General features: G+C 34.8%; 1 long non-coding RNA gene across 2 annotated transcripts; it reads left to right on the forward strand.

Annotated features, from left to right (window-relative positions):
• Positions 1–10,320: 10,320 nt before the first annotated feature.
• Positions 10,321–19,069, forward strand: LOC143445291 (uncharacterized). 2 transcript variants are annotated; one of them, XR_013113804.1, is made up of 7 exons: positions 10,321–10,475; positions 11,827–12,263; positions 12,494–12,591; positions 12,740–12,858; positions 13,535–13,724; positions 15,627–16,267; positions 16,947–19,069. It is a non-coding gene; the product is annotated as an uncharacterized LOC143445291 (long non-coding RNA). The 2 variants fall into 2 exon arrangements; XR_013113805.1 differs by lacking the exon at positions 16,947–19,069 and having other exon boundaries at positions 15,627–16,886.
• The last annotated feature ends 3,196 nt before the right edge of the window (positions 19,070–22,265 follow it).

A 22,265-nucleotide genomic window follows, 5' to 3' on the forward strand; every position in this document is an offset into this window, starting at 1 on the left:
AACAATGTCCTATTTTAATCATACGTATATGCGCAACTATGGCGGTGAAAAGCCATGTGTTTATATAAATGGTCAATATTTCGTTCAATGTTATGTTAAAGGACAGGTGACCATATTGCTAACTACGTACAACATGTATTGCAAATTATATTTAGATAGAAATGGAGATTCGCAAATTAACTGGTGTGGGTGTGGAACGGGCATGAAATCTGTGCCCGCGCAGGGTTCTGAACTGATAACCATTATGTTGCAATTTTTTGAAACCAAAGAGCGAACAATGTTCGAACAATTGAACCCATACAGTAAAACGAATCTTCCTGAGCGCGAACCAGTCATTCAGTGCTGTAATTTTACCGGGAAGTTTTTGAAATGGTGTTAGCAAGCCTATGTCTCCAAATCAATAAATGCAATGCGTGATTCCATTGGTGCATTTGGAATCGCGTCAAAATTTTGTTGTTAGACCTATGCCCTAAAAAAGTTAGGTTCGTCCGGATAGGGGGCATGGTCCAATGGTCACTGTTTAAATAGTGTGATCATTGTTTAATACTTTATTATAAAAAATTGTTGTAAAATTTATATCAATTGTGTTGCAGACTCCACAGTAGTAAATAATGCAAACGTTATAGCCGACAAAGGGTCAAAGGAAGAAAATGTGATATACTGCAACGACTAAACAAGAAAACCGCTAAAAAATGGCACCTTAAAATTTGGATCCTGAGGAAAGGGCCTGGCCCAAACGTCTCCTCTAAATAAGTTTATAATGTTTGGACCAATGTGTTCTAGTAAAGTAATCTTATAAATACTTTTGTGCTTTTGCCGGACAAGATAATATAAGTTAGGATTTCTTTTGAAAATGGTGAATTGTGTTTACTTGCGGTTTTATTCTGAAATTTAATCAAGAATCACCTCATTTACTTCATAGAACATTTCAACAAGATCCAGTTGCTTGGTAAGTGAATAATTTGTTTCTTATTTAAACGATAACCTTAAGACAGAGGAAGAACAATTACCTAAGTTGGAGTAAAACAAATATAGATATTAAATACAAAAAGCATAAATATCAAACATATATTTAAAGTAGGTCTACATTAATGTTTTTGAGTGCCTGGTCAATACCAACCGTAGGTTTATTTCTTTTATATTTTATATTGACGATAGACTTATAGTTTTTGTTGTGGTCGCACTCAACCGATGTATTTCAATTGTTAACAAACAGGATGTAGGAAAAAATCAAACATATACAATCCCACCGACGCCATCAGCCAAGTGATGTTGGATAGTGGGCCTTAAGGTGTGTTCTTGTTTTGCATTAGTTAATGCTGGAGTTTCGAGCGACTTTAAGTTTATCACATTATCAACTCGTTAATGTCCATGACATGTATAGCGACAATCTGATAGACGCGCAGCTGGATGAGGTTGATGCCATTATGCCGAAAAATATAACCTTTGTTTGAGCTTGTTTGGTTGGTATAGCTTTATACTCACCATCCTGAAGGCGAATAAGAAAACTGTTATGCTTGAGTGATTTTGAACCTGTAAGCTGGCAAGCTCGTTGGAGCCTTTTTCACCGTTTTGAAGAAAGCACTTTACTTTCAATCTAGTGGATATTGAGTAAAGGGTGCTTTACCTATTCAGTTTCATCAAATAATGTTCTATTTTAAGTAAAATCTGCTCCGGATATCTTAACTGCGATATATATTTGCTTGTTTGTTTATCCACCAAATAGTATGAAACCATATACGCCTACTGTACTTAAATAGAAATGAGAATCAGCAAATTAACTGGTGTGTGTGAGGAACGGGCGCTGTGGATATCTTTGCGTGACTGGTGATTGCATGAAACTTGTACCCGCAAACAACTCTCAATGATAGTTCCCAATATATTTGATTTTTTCCAAATTTGATTTATTTTCCTAAAAGCAAGCAACTGAACCGTGGTCAAGCCAGCCCTCCTTTACATGAGCAACCACTCAATGTTGTAATTTTATGGAAAACATTTTCCAATGTCCACGAATCAAATCATGCAATGCGCGATTTGCTCTCTTCATAAAAGCTGTCAGAATTTTTTTCCTAAACTTAATAGTATGGTGACCATAGTGACAGCCAACCTATTGTGTTTAACATTGTGCCCACTATTTTTAACCCTATTTACATTAGGTGTGGCTTCTCCTGCACACAGTCATAGCAAAACGTGGCGTACAGTTGCATTGTTTGCAGTAGAAACTTGAAATTTAGTGCCTTTTCCTAAAAAATGTTCAGTTATCTGTCCATGTTTGTTTTATAAAGTTGGATTTTGTAATTTTTGAGATATTGGCATCTTTTCATAATTTTGCTTTCTCTCCGAAAAGCAGCGTTTCGTTTTCGTTTACTCATTTGCGCACCACTAACTCGACTAACTATTCTCTTGTGTTCTCTTCTCGCGGTCAGCTGGTTTTCCGCACAGCAGGTGCGCGGCTTAACAAGAAAAACTTTTAGAAATGTGTCACTTGTAGAAATACTTAGTTTACACTAAATGCACTTTCTTTATTTTTACAATTATAATGTATACAGGAAGGCAGATGTTTTTGCTACTAACCTGTAAAATTCCGATCAGTTTACGACGTATAGTTTTCGAGTAATTAACGATTAAAAATGTGTGTGCAGCGTCGGCCACACCTAGTTAAAATAGTAATGTCGCGAGCCCGGTTTGGATAGGGTTAAGTGTGGTTATTGTTTTATAAATCATTGTTATGAAATTGATAATAAATGGTGTTGCAGATTCCACGGTAGTAAGTAATGCATCGGTTGTAGCCGACAAGGAGTCACAAGGAAGCAAATATGATGAACGACAACGACTGGAGAAGAAAAACGTTTTTGGCCCAAAGATTGGAGTTCTATATTTTCACAATAACCCTCTCTACATAAGCTAGTGCTTGCCGCAACGTGTTCTAGTAAAGTAGGCTTTACTGTAGGCTTATATAAATTGTCTTGGTGTTGCAGGAAGAGGGAATATGTACCATTCATTTTGCAAACGGTAAATTGTGTTTACTTGCAGTTTTACTCTGAAGTTGAATCAAGTTTCACGATCATATAGCCTACTTAATGGACTGGGAACACCAGATCAGATTGTTTCGTAAGTGAACGATTTGTTTCTTATTTACTTTGTACTTTTAAGACCGAGAAAGGATGATGACCTGAGTTGGATTAAAGTATAAAAATGAGATTAAAAAAGGAAATACATCTAAAGTGAAATTATTAAACTATGCTACACCATTACATTAAAGCCTTTGAGTTGCTGATATCTGCTACATTTTAAAGAGGTTCTTATACATTGTTTATATGTGTAGCCCATTAATTTTTCTTCTCACATTGATTCAACTTCGTTTGTTTTCTTTATTGGTTTTTAGGGTCGGCTTTAATAATTTTTGATAGTTAGTAATAAGCTTTTTGTTGTGATCGCATTTATGCGATGTAGTTTTAATTTGTTAAAAAACAGGATGTTGGACGGCAAGATGTGCATTTGCAATGCCAACGACGCAATTAGCCAAGTGATTTCGGATAATGAGCTTTTCGGTGTTCAATTTTTCAATTAGTTATAAGGCTGGAACTTCAACGGGCACTGAGTTAGCCAGAAATTCGATCTGCTGCACCTGTTCGGATTAGGAAACAAGAATAGAATTCATTGAAAACTTCCCAAATAAACAAGGAAAGAACATAGGCCTATAGCCTATTTGGGATTTAAACATGTATTTATGGAATATAGAATAAAATTTTTAAGCTACCGATGATTTAACTTGCACTCTCACTTCAGAACCTGAAATTAATTCGTTCCAGGAGCTCGTTTAAGTTGTAAAACATTTGATTTCCAAAAGAGTGTACCAATAAAAAAAAGTGAATACAAAGATCCGATCGCAGATACCAAAATTTCCATGTCAAATTTCAAACATTCAGATTTTAGGCAAAAACAATCTGGTTAAATTCTTCAACTTAAATTACAATAGTCTAGCCTAGCATTACAATATATAAATATAAAATATAGCCTATATAAACTGCATGCAAATTTAAAAATATAAAAATTAAAGAAAAGAGAATGAGAATGTTTATTGGATACCAACTGATTTCACGTTATAGTTGATTTCTAATAACGGAGTTGCCTACAAGCATATTTAGGCGTTGATTATGTTCGAGTTTTAAAAAAATTCGGTTTCTATGAAACAAAATTTACTCTTCAAAATTGTTCGGATTTCGAGTTGTTTGTGTGAAAGACGTTCGGGTTCTGAGGTATCACTGGAATTAATAACTGATTTGAAGTTATTTGTGCACTATTTTGTTTTATTGCAATATTGACTTTATTGCAGCCTTAGTGTTTTGACGCCCAAATTATATAGCACCTGCAGCAAATAAGGCCCATGGCTCGTATTTTTTTACTCATGGCTGGGTAAATTCTTGTTGCGGTTAATTATTATAGATGCCACAGGAAATTTCAATTGCAGTTTAGGCTATTTTGGTTTGGGAATTTTAAAGAGAGAAGGCTGAAAAGTTTCATTAGGGTATACCATGCAATTGTACATTGGGCCATGTTTCCAGCCAAACTTGGGGCAAATACAATGAGGAAATATAAAGCAAAAAGCGTTTAAAAATTAGCGGGCTTTTTGTTTGCTGCAGATATCTTGAAGCGAATTCGTTAATATCGTAAGTGCTAGACTCGAGTCTAAAGATAAATGATTTGACTTGCGACTCAAGTTTGATGATTTCGGCAATAAGAACATTTGATAACTGTCGAATTTGATGATTTATTTACGACTCTGCTATGCATGGTCTGTCTCGTGACGTATGTCACGTCCTGATGCGCTAACCACAGTCTCAAAATGGCAGGTAATTGATTTTTGCCAAAAGTAAAGTGTATAAATAATATGTATATGTAAAACTTATTTTCGACTGTCTGCCGGTGGTCGGGATGTGGAAATCTACCAGGCTCGTTTCTCGAATTTACAGCCAACCGAGTAAAACCAGAGAACAGTTGATAACTGTTTAATAGCGAAAATAAAATTGTTAAAGCAGCAAAACGAAAAGCAGCAGCTAACGTAATTTGCAGAGTTACACTAAAAACGTACCGGAAGCTCGGGCGTAAAAGCTCGCTAAAAACAACAGAATCCAATGCCCAAAAGAAGGCTTTACTTTATAACACTTAGTTTCTGCTCTTCACTAAAAGCCCAAAAAAAGAATAGCTTCACTACGACAGCAGCCGTTTACATAGATGTAAACACATATAAACAAACAGTGCACTTACACACTATAAAAAAAAACTTAATAACAGTTTACGGAGTAGTATAGAAATACAACAAACTTTAAATAAAAGCAAACAGCTTATCCCGCAAAACTAGTGCCCCTCGCAAACAGGTTGATCCAACACCTAAATGCAGTACTAATTAAACAGGTGCACAAAAATACCCCGTGATGTCTATATCACAAAAATACAGCGCGTTTTTGCACAAGCGATCCGTGTTTGATACCCAAGTGACGTCATTATCGTAATGCCGTTGGGTAAGTCATTCTTGTTCAGTACTTCTGGGGAACAATTTCAAATTAGGGCAGTGCAAAAACAACACAGTACAAAATATCTGTGTCTATATCGGAACTTGCACAAAGACTAGATTATCTCAGTAACGGGATTCGAGCGATGACGAACGATCGCCAGGTCGCGCAAAGACTTTCCTCAGCCTGATGTAAAGATTATGATATCATAACATACGCAATTGTGCCAGACATGTTCGGTTAAATTGTTAGGCTGAAGGGCACTCATTTCTTTAACATTTATGTAGCATCACTTTGTCATTGAAATTGAGAAACATTAAAGAGGCATATACCCGGCAAACCGACCATAATGTCCAATAAAGAATATTTGTCCACTCAACGTTAGCATTTTTATCTATAATTAAGATCTGTGGTTCTATCAGCTTGCAAAGAATAGCGTGTTTTTCGGTTTGTTGTAAAAAGCTCTTTCTTCATTCGTTTCTGTTGTAAAAGCATAAACCATGAAAATGTTTACATTATATTTTTAAGTTTTGTGATAAATTAATAACACTGTACCAAAGATTTATTTGGATATAACGACACTTCTCGAAGGCTGCTTGGTCGAAATGGCTCATCCATTACGCCTCCTTGATGGTTTACATATAACTAGCAAATATGATCTTTACGAGATCTTTTTGAAATTCCCGTTACATTTCCAGCGTGTTTCGGTCAAATCAATTGAATCGATTTTCAAAAGATTTATAACCTTTATTCAAAAGATCTATAGCCTATATTTTCAACATGAAATTTTCCAACTTTTCTGTTTAGAATAACGTTCGCACGTTCCACATTTCAACTCTACTTTTCTTCTTTCTCAGATGATTCACGTTTGTCACAATCGCAAATTTACCAAAGGTGGGTTGCCGTTTCTTTTTTTTAAACCGCAGTGAAGAAGTTGTATTCCCCTAACCTGTAAATTTATAAATACAGCTGCTTTTATTTTGCATTTCCACTAATCTTGGGAGTTAACATTAGAGCAACATTTGTGCTGCACATCTTTCGTTGCATGAGATTTTTCGTTAGCATCCTACTTTAAAATCTTTGTGTAACAAGTTTAAATTGGTGATTTTTCTATCCAACTTGTCTCATTCTTCAAACGAACCACATCTCACACGCTTGCAGTCTTTCTTTTGTTGCAATGTAATTAGTCCAAGCTTCACAACCATGAACAAAAATAGAACACGCCTGTCGTCTCAAAAACCGTGCTGATATCCATTACAGAATTAAGCTTATTTTGAGTAGCCAAAATTTTTCTTTCGCTTTTCCGACAATCTTCATATCTCTTCTTCAATCTTGCGGTATTCTATAATTCCCATAGGATATTGATAATCGTGAACTTGCACCATTGTTTTGTTGTATGCTTTAATTACATAATATTTTCAGATTTGGATGTGCATATGAGTGCATATTGTCTTAGTCTTTTTGGCATTTAACTTTATTCCAAAGTTTTTGCATTTCGAACATATGAAATGTCAATCGTTACTTGTAACAAACACGCGTTACTGGTCTTTAATATTGTGCCCTAACTTAGGCCGTAGTCGCGTTTAATAATGCCATTCAAATTTATTTTTTTGCAGCTTTTCAAGAGCTTCTTGCAGAAATATTTCACTTTGGAGATTGATTAAGGATGGTAATAACATACATCCCGATCCAACTCAATGCCGAATGGTAAATGCATTGAAGCATGACCTTAGTGTTCACACCTTGCTTGTTTGTCTCCGTTTTTGTAACTTATATAACCCTTCGTTTTCAACTACAAAATAGCAAAATACATTTTCCAAGCCTGAAAAGGCAGAAATGGAATATTCTAAACCGAAAATATAATTTTTTATATCGACCGTATAAATCACTTGCTTAGGTTTACAAAAATCGCTTGATTTTTTCCGCCTGTGGACGCCATTTATCGCTTCTCTGAGCGTATTAATAAACCTGTTTGGTCATAAAGAAATTCTACTGCTGGCAAGATAACCAGGTTCATGCGAGGCTGTATTGCTTTTATTCCATTAGCAAATTTTAGCAACTGAGTTTGCTGTTTTTGTTGTGTAAGTTTTGTTCATTTATAATTTAACATTTTCTTGTTTAATGTATAAAGTCGACTTTCATCAGTTTAACGTGTGTTACCTTTTAGAATTGTACATTTTAACTAGTTTCTAATCTAAACCTGTAATGTACTGCCGTTATTTTGTACATAATGTATTTCGACGCCAAGTTGTACCTCTGTAAGTTTGTTGGACATATTTTGTTAGACATGCCACAGAATATACCGGCGTAGAGCTGGTATCCGGTTACTTGGTTACTTATTTACCATGGATTAACAACTTTAATTTTAAATAAGAAAAATGTGTAAATAGTTAATAACAAAGTATATTGTAGTTAATAAACTTCATCTGCGAATAAGCAACAGAGAATTTTACCAGGTAACCAACTTCAATCCAGTAAATAACATAGCGATTTCTTTCTTTTATGAGTAAACATTTGTTAGACATTGTTTTTTAACTGAAACTTTGTGATAAAGCTTGCAGGTAGTCTTTGTAGCTTAGCCAGTGAGTTCTCATGTCTGAGCACGATTATTATGATAAAGTCTCTATAATAACGGTTCCCTAACGTTTTGCTTATCGCTAATTTATCGCTAATTTATCGCCTAATCAAAAACAAGACAAACGAGCATAAACAAGAAAACTTTTATTTAGAATTGGTCACTGTATTAAGCAAACTCTCAAAATAAAAGTAAGCAAATAGAAAAATACGAAAACGTAAATGTTTATGGCGACCTTAAATCATTTGATTAGTATGAACCGCTAACGCCGTTTACTCTTTTTTTGGACACAAAACATAATGTGTTTGGTTGTACAGTTGTTCCAGAAAACTTCTGTTACAGGTAACATATATAACCATGTCCAGGTTTGTGTGACGCTAGCACGTACATGGCCATTGTTTAGTAATCAACTTTAAGTGCTCGAGTTTGTTGCTTTATTTGTGTAAGTTTTGTCGATTTACATTTCATCAATTTCTTATTTCATGTAGCCAATCAATTTCGAGTATTATCACTTTATCGTGTGTCAATTTTTAAAATTGTACTCTTTAGCTAGTCCATAAGCCTTTGATACATTGCCGCCATTTTTTACCAGATGTATTTTGTTACTGAAGCGTATTTCGATAAGTTTGTTGAACATGTTTTGTAAGGTATCTTTAACAATTTACTGGCATGAAGTTGGTTACTCCTTCCTCCTTACATGGTTATTTAGTTATCATTGGTAAACAAAATCATCTACAAATAAGAAAAGAAATTAGTGGCTATGTATTGTAGGCATAATCAACTTCATCTGCAAAGATCAGTAACAGAATAAGTAATAAGGTTACCGACGGTAAATAACAAACAAATTCACACTTTGTTTTATAAACAACCTTTTAAAAACGTTTGTTTGTAGCTTTTGAAGTTTAACCAGTAGTTTATCATGTCTGGGCCCCATTATCATGACGAAGACTCTACAGTTTTAAACCATAAAAACATTAAATTGCTTTTTTAGCCTACTTTAGTTTACTGAAAAGGCAAATCGGTCGTTTTCGTGAGAAAAATAAAAATAAATCTGTAACTGAACAGTCTTTGAACAAAACCCTCAGGCTAATTTATGCACGTCACGTTTACAGTCTGCAGCCAAGTTGAAAACAAGATGTATGTTAAAGTTTGTACAAGAAACGAGAAAAGTCTTAATTGGATTGAACGTTTAAAGTAACTTGAATTAATTCACGACGAAAAAGCCATAAATGTAAATGAAGGCCAAAAATTTTCTCACTCCTTTGTTGTTGTGTGACTGCTTTCTGCAACAGCTTCAGTAGCTGCGCGTAGTTCTTGTCACTGCTTGCTCTTATCACATTATCAACTGGTAAATGCCCACGGCGTGCATAATGACAGACGTGCAGCTAGACAAAGTTGGTTCTCTGCGATAAATTTGATAACTTTGGACGAAAATCGTTACCTTTGTTTACGCTTGTTTAGTTTCATCAAAACAATGTCCTATTTTAATCATACGCATATAGGCATACGCATCTATGGCGTTGAAAAGCTATTTGTTTATAGAAAATGGTCAATATTTCGTCAAATGTAATGTACAGGTGACCATATTGTTAATTACGTACAACACGTATTGCAAAATATATTGAAACAGAAATGGAGATTCGCAAATTAACATGTGTGGGTGTGGAACGGGCAAAAAATTTGTGCCCGCACAAAGCTAACCAATATGTTGGAATTTTCAAAACCAAAAAGCGAACAATTGAATCAAAACAGTAAAACGAATCTTCCTGCGCGCAAACCAGTCATTCAGTGTTGCAATTTTTCTGGGAAGTTTTTGAAATGGTGTTAGCAAGCCTATGTCTCCAAGTCAATAAATGCAATGCGTGGTTCCATTGGTACATTTAGGATTGCATCGAAGGTTAGTTGATAGACCCATGGCCTAAAAAAGTTAAGTTTGTGAGGAGAGGGGGCATGGTCCAATGGTCACTGCTTAAATAGTGTGGTCATTGTTTAATACTTTATTATAAAAAATTGTTGTAAAATTTATATCAATGCTCTTGCAGATTTCACAGTAGTAAGTAATGCAACAAACTGACACAAGGAAGAAAATGTGATGAACGGCAACGACTAAAGAAAAAAAAAACGTAAAAAATAGCGTCCTAAAATTTGGGTCCTGAGAAAAGGGCGAGGCCCAATCGCCCCTTCTAAATAAGTTTATGATGTTTGGACCAATGTGTTCTAGTAACATATTCTTAAAAATACTTTTGTGCTTTTGCCGCACAAGAAAATATAAGTTAGGATTTCTTTTGAAAATAGTGAATTGTGTTTTCGTTCGGTGTTATTCTGAAGTTTAATTAAGAATCACCTCATTTACTTCATAGAACATTTCAACAAGAACCAGTTGCTTGGTAAGTGAATAGTTTGTTTCTTATTTAAACGATAACCTTAAGACAGTGGAAGAACAATTACCTAAGTTGAAGTAAAACAAATATAGGTAGTAAATACAAAAAGCATAAATATCAAACATATATTTAAAGTAGGTCTACATTAATGTCTTTGAGTGCCTGGTCAATACCAATAGTAGAATGTTAAATGTTTATCTGCTGGCAACTGGAGAGATCTTCATAGAGGTATTATATATCTATAACCCATTAATATTTCTTCCCACATTTCTACGACTTTGGTTGTTTTATTTCTTGGTCTTTTGTGTCGGCTTTTGATGTAATGATTGACGATAGACTTATACTTTTTGTTGTGGTCACATTCATACGATGTGATTCAATTATTAATAAACAGAATGTAGGAAAGAAAAACGAAAATATTTAATGCCACCGACGCAATCAGCCAAGTGATGTTGAATAGTGGGCCTTAAAGAGTGGTCATGTTTTGCATTAGTTAAGGCTGGAGTTTCGAGCGACTTTAAGTTCGGCCAGGAATTCGGCTTGTTCCGGCTGTTGAGATAAAATCATAAAACAAGATTCATTGAACGCCGTCCTAGATAATAAGGAAGGAACAGATAGTCTAATTGGGATTTAATCATATATTGTTGAAATATGTTCAAATCTACACCAATCTAATTTGCTGTCAATCCTCAGAACTCGAATTTAATTCGGGAAGTCGCTGGAATTTTAAAATGTTCGACCTGCAAAAAGCGATTTTCATAAGAAAAAGGGTAAAGTTAATCAGTCTAAACTTCACACATCTCAAACTCAAACTTCAAACATCCATATGTTAAGCAACAATAACTTGCTTGGAAATTACCCCAAATCATGGCCAAAATTTGTAATAAAAGCAACACAGTTCGAGTTTTAAGGTATAAGATGAGCGTTGGGCTAGGCCTTAATGATTAGTTCCAAATTCGGGCAAGACCACAAACAACTAACAACTAAATTAAAACCTGTTTATTTGGGACAATGCACGCACAAATAAGCTCGGTAACTGGGGCTCGAGCGACCAGGAATCGTTGTTTAATTAGAAATGGAGTGTCTGTAAGCCTAGCACAGAGTACAGTTTCGTCGAGAAGGCTTTGCATTGCACACAGCTAGCGGCACCAAACCAGGCTAGTAAGCTGGTTACAACAATAGTTAATACGTCATTATGATTCGGAAATATGATTACTATCAAGTACAACAATACACAACGGTCATTTCCAACAAGAAACCTTGTGTAGATTTTTTTAAGTTAAGGCAAGTCAAAATAGGTTAGTTTATAACGTTTGCTAACGTTACACAGTGTCACATAACGTCTATGAAAATTAAGGGAGCAGCTGACTGGACTGCAGCAAGGAACCCTGGAATTTTGGGAGACCAATCTGAAATCTGCGTAGATCTGATTCTACTCATTTTCAACTCAGCAAAACAACTGAGGACCAGCAAAGCAATCATACATATAACTTGTCACGTTGTTGCTGAATAAAAGAATTCTGTTTTTTTGCTTATAAAAAATTTAAAACTTTTTAGCTAAAACATTTTCAGTCATTTCTCTCTCTGTATTATCGATCATATTCAGTTTATGGACTTTTAGAAATAAAACGACTGCGCTCGTCAAAAACAAGACAGAAGATTCATGCATCCACCTTTTATTTACGCAGTTCCTTTCAAATATGGCCAAGTACTTGACTTCCGAAATCAATCTCTGCTGATCAAAACAAACCTGAAAAATCTTTGGAGTTTAACGGAATTAAGGCAATTTAATATGTACGACAGTTTTGGAAATGTTTTTGACAATCACGATATTGTCAAGTAAATAACCTATGTTTTGGTGCTAATTGTTAGTAATTACAATGAGATTAGAGTGAAATCTAGGCCATTAAACACTTTCTTACCTACTGTATGTGTACCTTGACACTGTATCTTTACGAGCCAATATGATAACAGGCATCACGATAATTGTATAAAATGGGGAAATGAATTTTTCATTATTACAGATACATACTTTACACATAATCATCAACCCTAGAAATGTATGAAAATTCGGATAGAAAAATGAACAAGAGTCGCTGTCTAAAGAACACACCACGGCGTAGTGAGACATGTCATGTTTATAATTGCTATAGGCATCGTTTGTGTGACAAAATAATAGTCAATTAAAGTTGATGTAACTTATTAGTTAATTTTGGATATCGATATATAAAATTTTAGGTTTTAAGTAATTATATTTTGTGTTGTAACAGACTACGACCGATGCCAACATCCGTCATTTGATGATCATCAAAGTTCTATCACAGTTTTCGACACGAAAAAATGTGGATGAAGATCTATGGTAGACGTCAGAAGGTTCCGTCCTGTCAATGTATGTTTGCTCCAATAAAGCATATTTGAAATTTTTGTGAATTACATTGTTGGCATATTGCAGTTTCATTGACAGCAATATTACTTTTGGTAATATCATAATTATAAAGACGTGGATTTTTCCACCGATAAGCCAGGTTTATGCTTTCTGACATAGATCTGTTCTGTCTTTTATTGAAGTCAACGCATTTCATCGATTAATGTTACACAATTATGCAGATTTTTTTTTTAAGCAGATTTTCTCCTATAAAATTTACTGTGTTGTTTGACTGAAATATTATTTTTCCAGTGGCACACGACAATACCATTAAACATTTGCTGATGTGGTATTTTATTCAAAATATCCACAAACAATTCAACATTTTCATTTACATTTGAAGAACGAAATAGCGTTCTGTCCTGAATTTTGGTGGCTTCTGCCCTTAGGCATTTGGATGCGTTGTGTGTTTTTGTGTTGTTGCGGCCCAAGCATGTCACTCCGGTAAAACGTGAAGTGCTTTTCATACTGTACATTATACACGATGTGTTCTTTAAGCCAATTACTTGAATCAAGTGGCTGAGCATTGCTGCATTTTGCATTTTTAACCATTATACGTTTGAGTTTATTTATTTTGCAATTATAACTCCATTTATGAGTTTGTTCCAATTGAGGTGTTATAATCTAGCACTTTATTAAGGTTTTATGTCTGAAGAGCGGTTAGAGACAACGACACTTATTCCGTGTTGGCTGCTGCTAAGTATGGCACAGATGCCACGATTGGAAACATCTACCTCGGAGGACTCCCCGTCGAATCAAAAACCACCCGCTGATGTTGGCTCTCATGATACACTTCACGTTCTCTCTAGAAAGATGCCCAAACAATCCCGGTAGAAATAAACCGAATACTAAAATTTATTATACTTTAAAGAAGGATCTTATACAGTATTACTTAACAAAATACAGCAGCACTGCCAACCGAATCAAAACGCTAATTTTGGAAAATTTCTTGCACTAAAATTTACTGTTGTTATTATTAAAACTTTAGTACCGGCCACCATCTTGGAATTGTGCTTTTTTCACCAACAATAGGCCTCTTTGTGACTGATTTTCTGTGATTTTATTACCGTTCGGCTTTCTACTAAAATTACATTAAACTGACCTACAGTAAACAATTATTAACCGAATTGTCAGAATATTATAATTAACGTCTAGCATCGAGATAGGTTGTTAAAAATACACTTTTCTCATTAGAAGATCCAAAACCATTTGTAGGCAAAACCAGTTATATGGATGTCTTTATTTTATACAATTTTTGCAAACCAGAAATAACCAAAACGAATCTTTTGCACCCATTATGATCATACACCGTTTTCGAGTCAAACGTTGGCTACGCTGGTTCTCCAGTCTATTTATTCTAAGATTAATGAATAATGACGTTATTCCTTTTCTTCCTCTATCTTGCCGTTTTGCCTTCAATCTTTCCTTCTAAAATTAACGTAGGAAATTTCCCACGTCTGCTTCCCCAGAGAATATGCTCTGCGAATGTCATATTTTGTGGTATAAAGTTTGTCATTAGCATTATGCTGTGTAGCACGTCCAACTGGTGATCTTTCCACCCAACTGATCTTTACCAGTCTTTTAATACACCACAACTCAAACGCTTGCAGCAGTGGTGTAGCCAACAAGAAAGCAGGAGAGCGGCCTCTCCCACTGAGGATACTTTTTTCAAAATTGGCGCCTTTTCAATTGTTCAAACTTCCAACACTCATGCGAAGTTGTTTTTGAAAGTCCAAAATGTGTTTATTCCTTTTATTCTGGTACCTTACCTCGAATATCCATACTTAAGGAAGAACAACGTTTGAATTTTCTACACTGATGTTAAAGGAACTTTCTGATACTAAACGGGCTTCCAGAGAGTCGGTAGTTGAGGCGATTTTGCAAAATCTTCCAACTTTAAAAAGACTTTAGAAAGAATTGTTACAGAAAGTTTTTCGTCTGTCCACAGCATACTAACAGAAAATCAGTTTAGATTGGTAACGGCTGCTACCATAATTAGGGTTTTGAAGATGACATGAAAATTTTTCGAGCTGAGTATGAATGTCAGTTTGAGCAGATCGAAAATAAAGCAACTGACTTGGCCCAAAAGTGCAATGTTAATACGGAATATAAGAATTACAGAAAAGAAAAACGAAAATGAAAAGATTCCATGATGAAACGGCAGATGATAAAAAAAGCTTTAAAGAATTGTGTTAACTTTGGTACCGTCATGGCGCCTTTTTAAAAAGCTCACTTCCCCTAACTTAAAAACCTGCCTACGCCTCTGGCTTGTTTGGTTATATTGTAATTAGTCCACACTTGACAACCATGAATAAAAATAGAACACGCATAGCACCTCAAAATCCGAATGTTTAATTTTATGATGTCCCATCTCAGAAACATTGTGCACTCCCAAAATTTTGCTTTCGTTTTTACTATTGTTTTTCTTCTTATCTTTTCTTCAGTTTTCCCATCTTTAGTAATTCTATTTCAAAAATATTGATATTTTTAAAAATTACTCCAATGTTTTATTGTCTGTTTAAGTATGGGACTTTCAGGTTTGGATTTGCATACGCATGTTGTGTTAGTCGGGCAATTACATACTGTAACTTCATTCCATAATCTTTGCATTTTGAGCATAATGAGTTAGTATTAATTGTAGCAACGGTGCATAACTGGCCATTAAATTAGTGATTTCAGTGTACTTTTGATTATAGTCACAATGAGTGCCATTTAACTTTATTCCTTTGCAGTTTTTCGGAGCTTGTTGGAAAAGTATTTCGCTGCGGAGTTTGATTAAGGATGATAACAGCACACATCCCCATCTAACTCCATACCGAATGGTAACTGTATTGAAGCATGACCTTAATGTCGTCATCTTTCCTGTATGTACCCAACATTGTTTATTAATAACGTTTCATTTTCTACTACAAAACCTGCAAACCTGAAAATGCAACAACGTTATTTTCCAAATTAAAAATTCGAAAACAAGTTGTTTTATAGTAACCCTATTAATCACTTAAATATACAGTTATTAAAATTCGTTTGAAATTATTTCGAACCGTGAACGCCATTTATCGCTTCTCTGCGCGCATCACAAAACCTGTTAGGTCATAAATCAATTCTGCTGCAGGCAAGACAGTTAGATTTTTCCAAGATGAAGTTGCTTTTATTTTATCAGCACATTGTAGCAAACGAGTTTGTTCTTTTTGTTGTGTAAGTTTTGTCGATTTATATTTTATCAGATTCTTGTTTAATATTTTTCTTATTAATTTGGACTTTTATCAGTTTAACGTGTATTATCTTTTAAAAATGTACATTTTAATTAGTTTTTAAGCCTAAAATATATCATCACCATTTTTCCAAATGACTTTTGTTGCCAAAGCGTACCCCAGTAAGTTTATTGCACATATTTTGTTAGTTATACTTAATAGTATACCGACGTAAAGTTGGTTACCGGTTATTTGTTTATTTATTGACCTTCGATAAACGACTTCATCTATAGGGATAAGAAAAAGAAGTAGAAAACTAAGACGTAGGAAATCAACTTTATCTGCCAATATGTAATAGAACAAGCAACCAGGTTATCAGTTTAACGCCGAAAAATTACATCCCGATTTCTTTCTTTAATGTGTAACTTGTGTATATATTGTTTCTCTAGCAGAAGATTAATACAAAAAGTTTGCGTATAGGCCTAGCCTATGTATAGTTTAGCCAGTGCTTTCTCATGTCAGGGCACAGTTGTCATGGTTAAGTCTATAACATTGATTATAAACGTTTTGTTCACTGTTACCCTCTTCACTTTTTATGTTAGTTTGCATGCACCGCTAACATATTTTTTCACGCTTTTACTTGCTACGACGATCTTGTGATGCTGTACAACTAACGCTCTTTTCCACCACTATCTTATAAAACGTTACAGCATTGTTAAAAAATTACTTAAATAGATAACTGCAATCAATTCTTGTTATTGGTTAGCGTTTGTAACAACCTTGGATCAGCACTTCAAACAGCAGTCAGTAGGCTATATAGAGTTAGTTTTCAGTTTTTTATTTAGCTTATTATTGTTATAGAATCAATTTGTCTTTAAAGACTGGATTATCCGAAAATGGTGGATTCAGAGATGTAAACGAGTCTTATATTGATAACTTGTACCAGAAAATGCAAGCCTGATACCGACAATTTATTTGAAGCCTAACTTAGGCCCGAAAGTTGTGGGTTCAAGTGTCCCAGTTTGGGAAACCATGCCAATAGTTTTCTATAAAGAAAATGTTAACATGCTTTTATTAGCCTATACCTAAGTTTTCTGCAACGGCAACTTGGTCATATCCGGAGAAAGAATAAAAATGAAAATGTGCAGATCACTGTATTACACAAATTTTTAAACTATGAATATAACAAAATACAATTTTCCAAATCTGAAAATGCGAAAACTAAGTTATTATAAATGGGAAGAGATTAAAACGGAAATATTCACAGCAGCTACCTTATATTGCTTGATTAGGTTTAAAAAATCAATTGATTAGTAAGGATTGGAAACATGATTTACCTCTTCTTGGTACACAAAACAAAACCAGTTTGTTTCATAGCAACTTTAAACAAGTTCTGCTACAGAAAATATAACCAGGTATTTACAAAAATAGTACGTTCATTGCAATCAATTTTTAAGCCAAATTTAGTGATTGAGTGTGTGCCATTATTTGTATAAGTTTCATCTATTTACATTTTATCAATTTCTTTTTTTATGTAGCCTACTTTATTAAATTGGACTTCTATCACTTTTTCGTGAATCATCTTTTAAGATTGTGCATTTTAACTAACTTAGTTTATATATTGTTACTAGTTTATGTGTAAACCTGTGTGGGCTATACACTGCTTTTTGTAAGAACTTTGTAAAAAAGTTTGTTTGTAACTTTTGTAGTTTTGTTAGTGGTTTGATGTGTTTGGGCACGATTATCATTACAAAGTCTTTGTAGTTTTCTACAAAAAAGTGTTAATTCACTTTTAATAGCCCACCTAATTTTACTGAAATGGCAACTTGGTTGTTTTTGAAAGAAAAACAAAATGAAGCCGTAACTGCACAGTCTTTGAACAAAACCCTCAGGCTAATTCATGCACGTCACGTTTACAACCAGAAGCCAATTTGAAAACAAGATTTATGAACAGGAAACGAGAATGGTTTTACTTTGACCGAACGATTTCAATGAGCCAAATTCAGCGACAACAATTACTTCATAACGACGAAACCAAGAAACGAATTGAAGGTTAAACGTTTCTCACTCCTATGTGTAGTGTGATTTTTTAATGCAATAGTAAGCAGCATGCTGTTCTTGACATTGCTTATTGCTATCACATTATCAACTCGTAAATGTCCATGACATGTATAGTGACAATCTGATAGACGCACAGCTGGATGAGATTGATGACATTATACCGAAAATTGTAACCTTTGTTTGAGCTTGTTTAGTTGGTATAGCTCTTTACTCACCATTCTGAAGGCGAATAAGAAAACTGTTATGCTTGAGTGATTTTGAACTTGTAAGCTGGCAAGCTCGCTGGAGCCTTTTTCATCGTTTTGAAGAAAGCACTTTACTTTAAATCTTGATGATATTGAGTAAAGGGCGCTTTACCTATTCAATTTCATCAAATGATGTCCTATTTTAAGTAAAATCTGCTCCGGATATCTTAACTGCGATATATATTTGTGTGTTTGTTTATCCACCAAATAGTATGAAACCATATACGCCTACTGTACTTAAATAGAAATAAGAATCCGCAATTTAACTAGAGTGTGTGAGGAAAGGGGCGCTGTTGATATCTATGCCGTAATGGCATGAAACTTGTACCCGCAAACAACTCTCAATGATAATTCCCAATAAAATTAATTTTTTTCTAAATTCGATTTGTTTTCCTAAAAGCAAGCAACTGAACCGTGGTCAAGTCGGCCTTCCTTTACATGGCCAACCACTCAATGTTGTAATCTTATGGAGAAAATTTCCAATGTCCACGTCTCAAAACATGCAATGCGCGATTTGCTCTCTTCATAAAAACTGTCGGAATTTTTTCCTAAACCTAATAGTTAGATAACAATAGTGACAGGTAACCTGCTGTGTTTGACATTGAACCCACTATTTTTAAGTGTGGTTATTGTTTTATAAATCATTGTTATGAAATTGATAATAAATGGTGTTGCAGATTTCAAAGTAGTGAGTAATGCATCGGTTATAGACGAGAAGGAGTCACAAGGAAGCAAATATGATGAACGACAACGACTGGAGAAGAAAACCTTTTTGGCCCAAAGACTGGTGTTCTATGTTTTCACAATAACCCTCTCTAAATAAGCTAGTGCTTGCCGCAACGTGTTCTAGTAAAGTAGTCCTAGGCTCTACTGTAGGCTTATATAAGTTTTCGTGGTGTTGCAGGAAGAAGGGATATGTAGCAATTATTTCATAAACGGTAAATTGTGTTTACTTGCTGTTTTACTTTGAAGTTGAATCAAGTATTACGATCGTATAGCCTACTTAACGGACCGGGGACACAAGATCAAATTGCTTGGTAAGTGACGATTTGTTTCTTATTTACGCTGTACTTTTAAGACCGAGAAAGGATGATAACCTGAGTTGGATTAAAAAAAGTATAAAAATGAGATTAAAAAAGGAAATACATCAAAAGTGAAATTATTAAAATATGCTACACCGTTGCGTTAAAGCCTTTGAGGGCCTGATATCTGCTAAATTTTGGAGAGGTTCTTATACATTGTTTATATGTGTAGCCCATTAATTTTTCTTCTCACATTGATACGACTTCGGTTGTTTTCTTTCTTGGTGTTGATGATCGGCTTTAAATTTTTTTGATAGTTGGTAATAAGCTTTCTGTTGTGATCGCATTTATGCGATGTAGATTTAATTTGTTAAAAAACAGGATGTTGGACGGCAAGATGTGCATTTACAATGCCAACGAAGCAATTAGCCAAGCGATTCTGGATAATGGGCCTTATTGGGTGTTCATCTGTTCAATTAGTTATAAGGCTGGAACTTCAACGGACACTGAGTTAGCCAGAAATTCGATCTGCTGCACCTGTTCGTATTAGGCCATAAGAATTCATTCAATTCATTGAAAACTACCAAATTAAACAAGGAAAGAACATAGGCCTATAGCCTATTTGGGATTTAAACATGTATTTCTGGAATGTAGAATCAAATCTTTAAGCTACCGATGATTTAACTTGTACTCTCACCTCAGAACCTGAAATTAATTCGTTCCAGGAGCTCGTTTAAGTTGTAAAACATCCGACTTCCAAAAGAGTGTACCAATAAAAAAAGTGAATACAAAGATCCGATCGCAGATACCAAAATATCCATGTCAAAGTTCAAACATTTAGATTTTAGGCAAAAACATTCTGTTTAAATTCTTCAACTTAAATTACAATAATCTAGCCTAGCATTACAGTATAGGCTGCATGCAAACTTAAAAATATAAAAATTAAAGAAAAGAAAAACAAAAAGTTTATTGGATACCAACTGCTTTCATGTTATAGTTGATTTCCAATAACGGAGTTGCCTATAAATACATTTAGGCGTTGATTATGTTCGAGTTTTAAAAAAATTCGTTTTCTATGGAACACAAGTTACTCTTAAGAATTGTTCGGATTTCGAGTTTTTTTGAGTGAAAGACGTTCGGGTTCTGAGGTATCACTGGAATTAATAACTGATTTGAAGTTATTTCTGCTCTATTTGATTTTATTCCAATATTGACTTTATTACGGACTTGGTGTTTTGACGCTTAAACCTGCCCAAATTATATAGCACCTGCAGCAAATAAGGTCCGCCCTTTGCATTTCTTTACCCAGGGTTTGGTAGATTTTTGTTGCGGTTGACTTTAGATGCCATAGGAAATTTAAACTGCAGTTTAGACTATTTTGGTTTGGGAATTTTAAGAAGAGAAGGCTGAAAAGTTTCATTAGGGTATACCATGCAATTGTACTTTGGGCCTTGTTTCCAGCCAAATTTGGGCCAAATACACTGAACGAAGATAAAGCTAAAAGCGTTTAAAAATTAGCGGGCTTTGTTTTCTGCAGGTATCTCATAGCGAATTCGTTAATATCTTGAGTGCTGGACTCGAGTCTAAAGATAAATAAATTAACTTGCGACTAAAGTTTGATGATTTCATGCATGGTCTGTCTCGTGACGTATGTCACGTCCTGATGCGCTAACCACAGTCTCAAAATGGCAAGTAGTGGATTTTCGCCAGAAAGTAAAGTGAAAAGCAGCAGCTGACGTATTTTGCAGAGAATTACAATAAAAACGTACCGGAAGCTCGGGCGTAAAAGCTTGCTACATACAACAGAATCCAATCCCAAAAGAGGGCTTTACTTTACAACACTTAGTTTCTGCCCTTCACTAAAAGCTCAAAAGTAGAATAACTTCACTACGCCAGTAGCCGTTTACATAGATGTAAACACATATAAACAAACAGTGCACTTACACACTATAAAAATAACTTAATAACAGTTTAAGGAGTAGTATAGAAATAAAACAAACTTTAAATAGTAACACATAGCTTATCCCGCAAAACTAGTGCCCCTCGCAAACAGGTTGATACAACACCTAAATGCAGTACTAATTAAACTGGTGCACAGAAATATCCCGTGATATCCATATCACAAAAATACAGCGTGTTTTTGCACAAGCAATCCGTGTTTGATACCCAAGTGACGCTACAATCGTGATGCCTTTGGGTAAGTCACTCTTGTTCAATATTTCTGGAGAACACTTTCAAATTAGGGCAGTGCAAAAACAACACAGTACAAAATATCTGTGTCTATATCAAAACTTGCACAAAGGCTAGGTTATCTCGGTAACCGGGGTTCGAGCGATGAGGAAAGAGGTCGCGTAAAGACTTTCCTCAGCCTGATGTAAAGATTATGATATCATAACATACGCAATTGTGCCAGACATGTTCGGTTAAAGTGTTGGGTTGAAGGGCGCTCATTGCCTTAACATTTACATAGCGTCACTTTGTCATTGAAATTGAGAAACATTAAAGAGGCATGTACCCGGCAAACCGACCATACGGTCCAATAAAGAATATTTGTCGACTCAACGTTAGCATTTTTATCTATAATTAAGATCTGTGGTTCTATCAGCAAGCAAAGACTAGCGTGTCATTCGGTGTGCTGTAAAAAGCTCTTTCTTCATGCGCTTCTGTTGTAAAAGCATAAACCATGAAAATGTTTGCATTATATTTTAAAGCTTTGAGTTAAATTAATAACACTGTACCAAAGATTGTTTTAGATATAACGACACTTTTCGAAAGGCTGCTTGGTCTAAATGGCTCATCCCTTATGCCTCCTTGATGATTTACATATAACTAGCCAATATGATCTTTACGAG

Source organism: Clavelina lepadiformis, chromosome 2, assembly GCF_947623445.1.
Source record: "Clavelina lepadiformis chromosome 2, kaClaLepa1.1, whole genome shotgun sequence".
In the NCBI taxonomy this organism is placed as follows: domain Eukaryota; kingdom Metazoa; phylum Chordata; class Ascidiacea; order Aplousobranchia; family Clavelinidae; genus Clavelina; species Clavelina lepadiformis.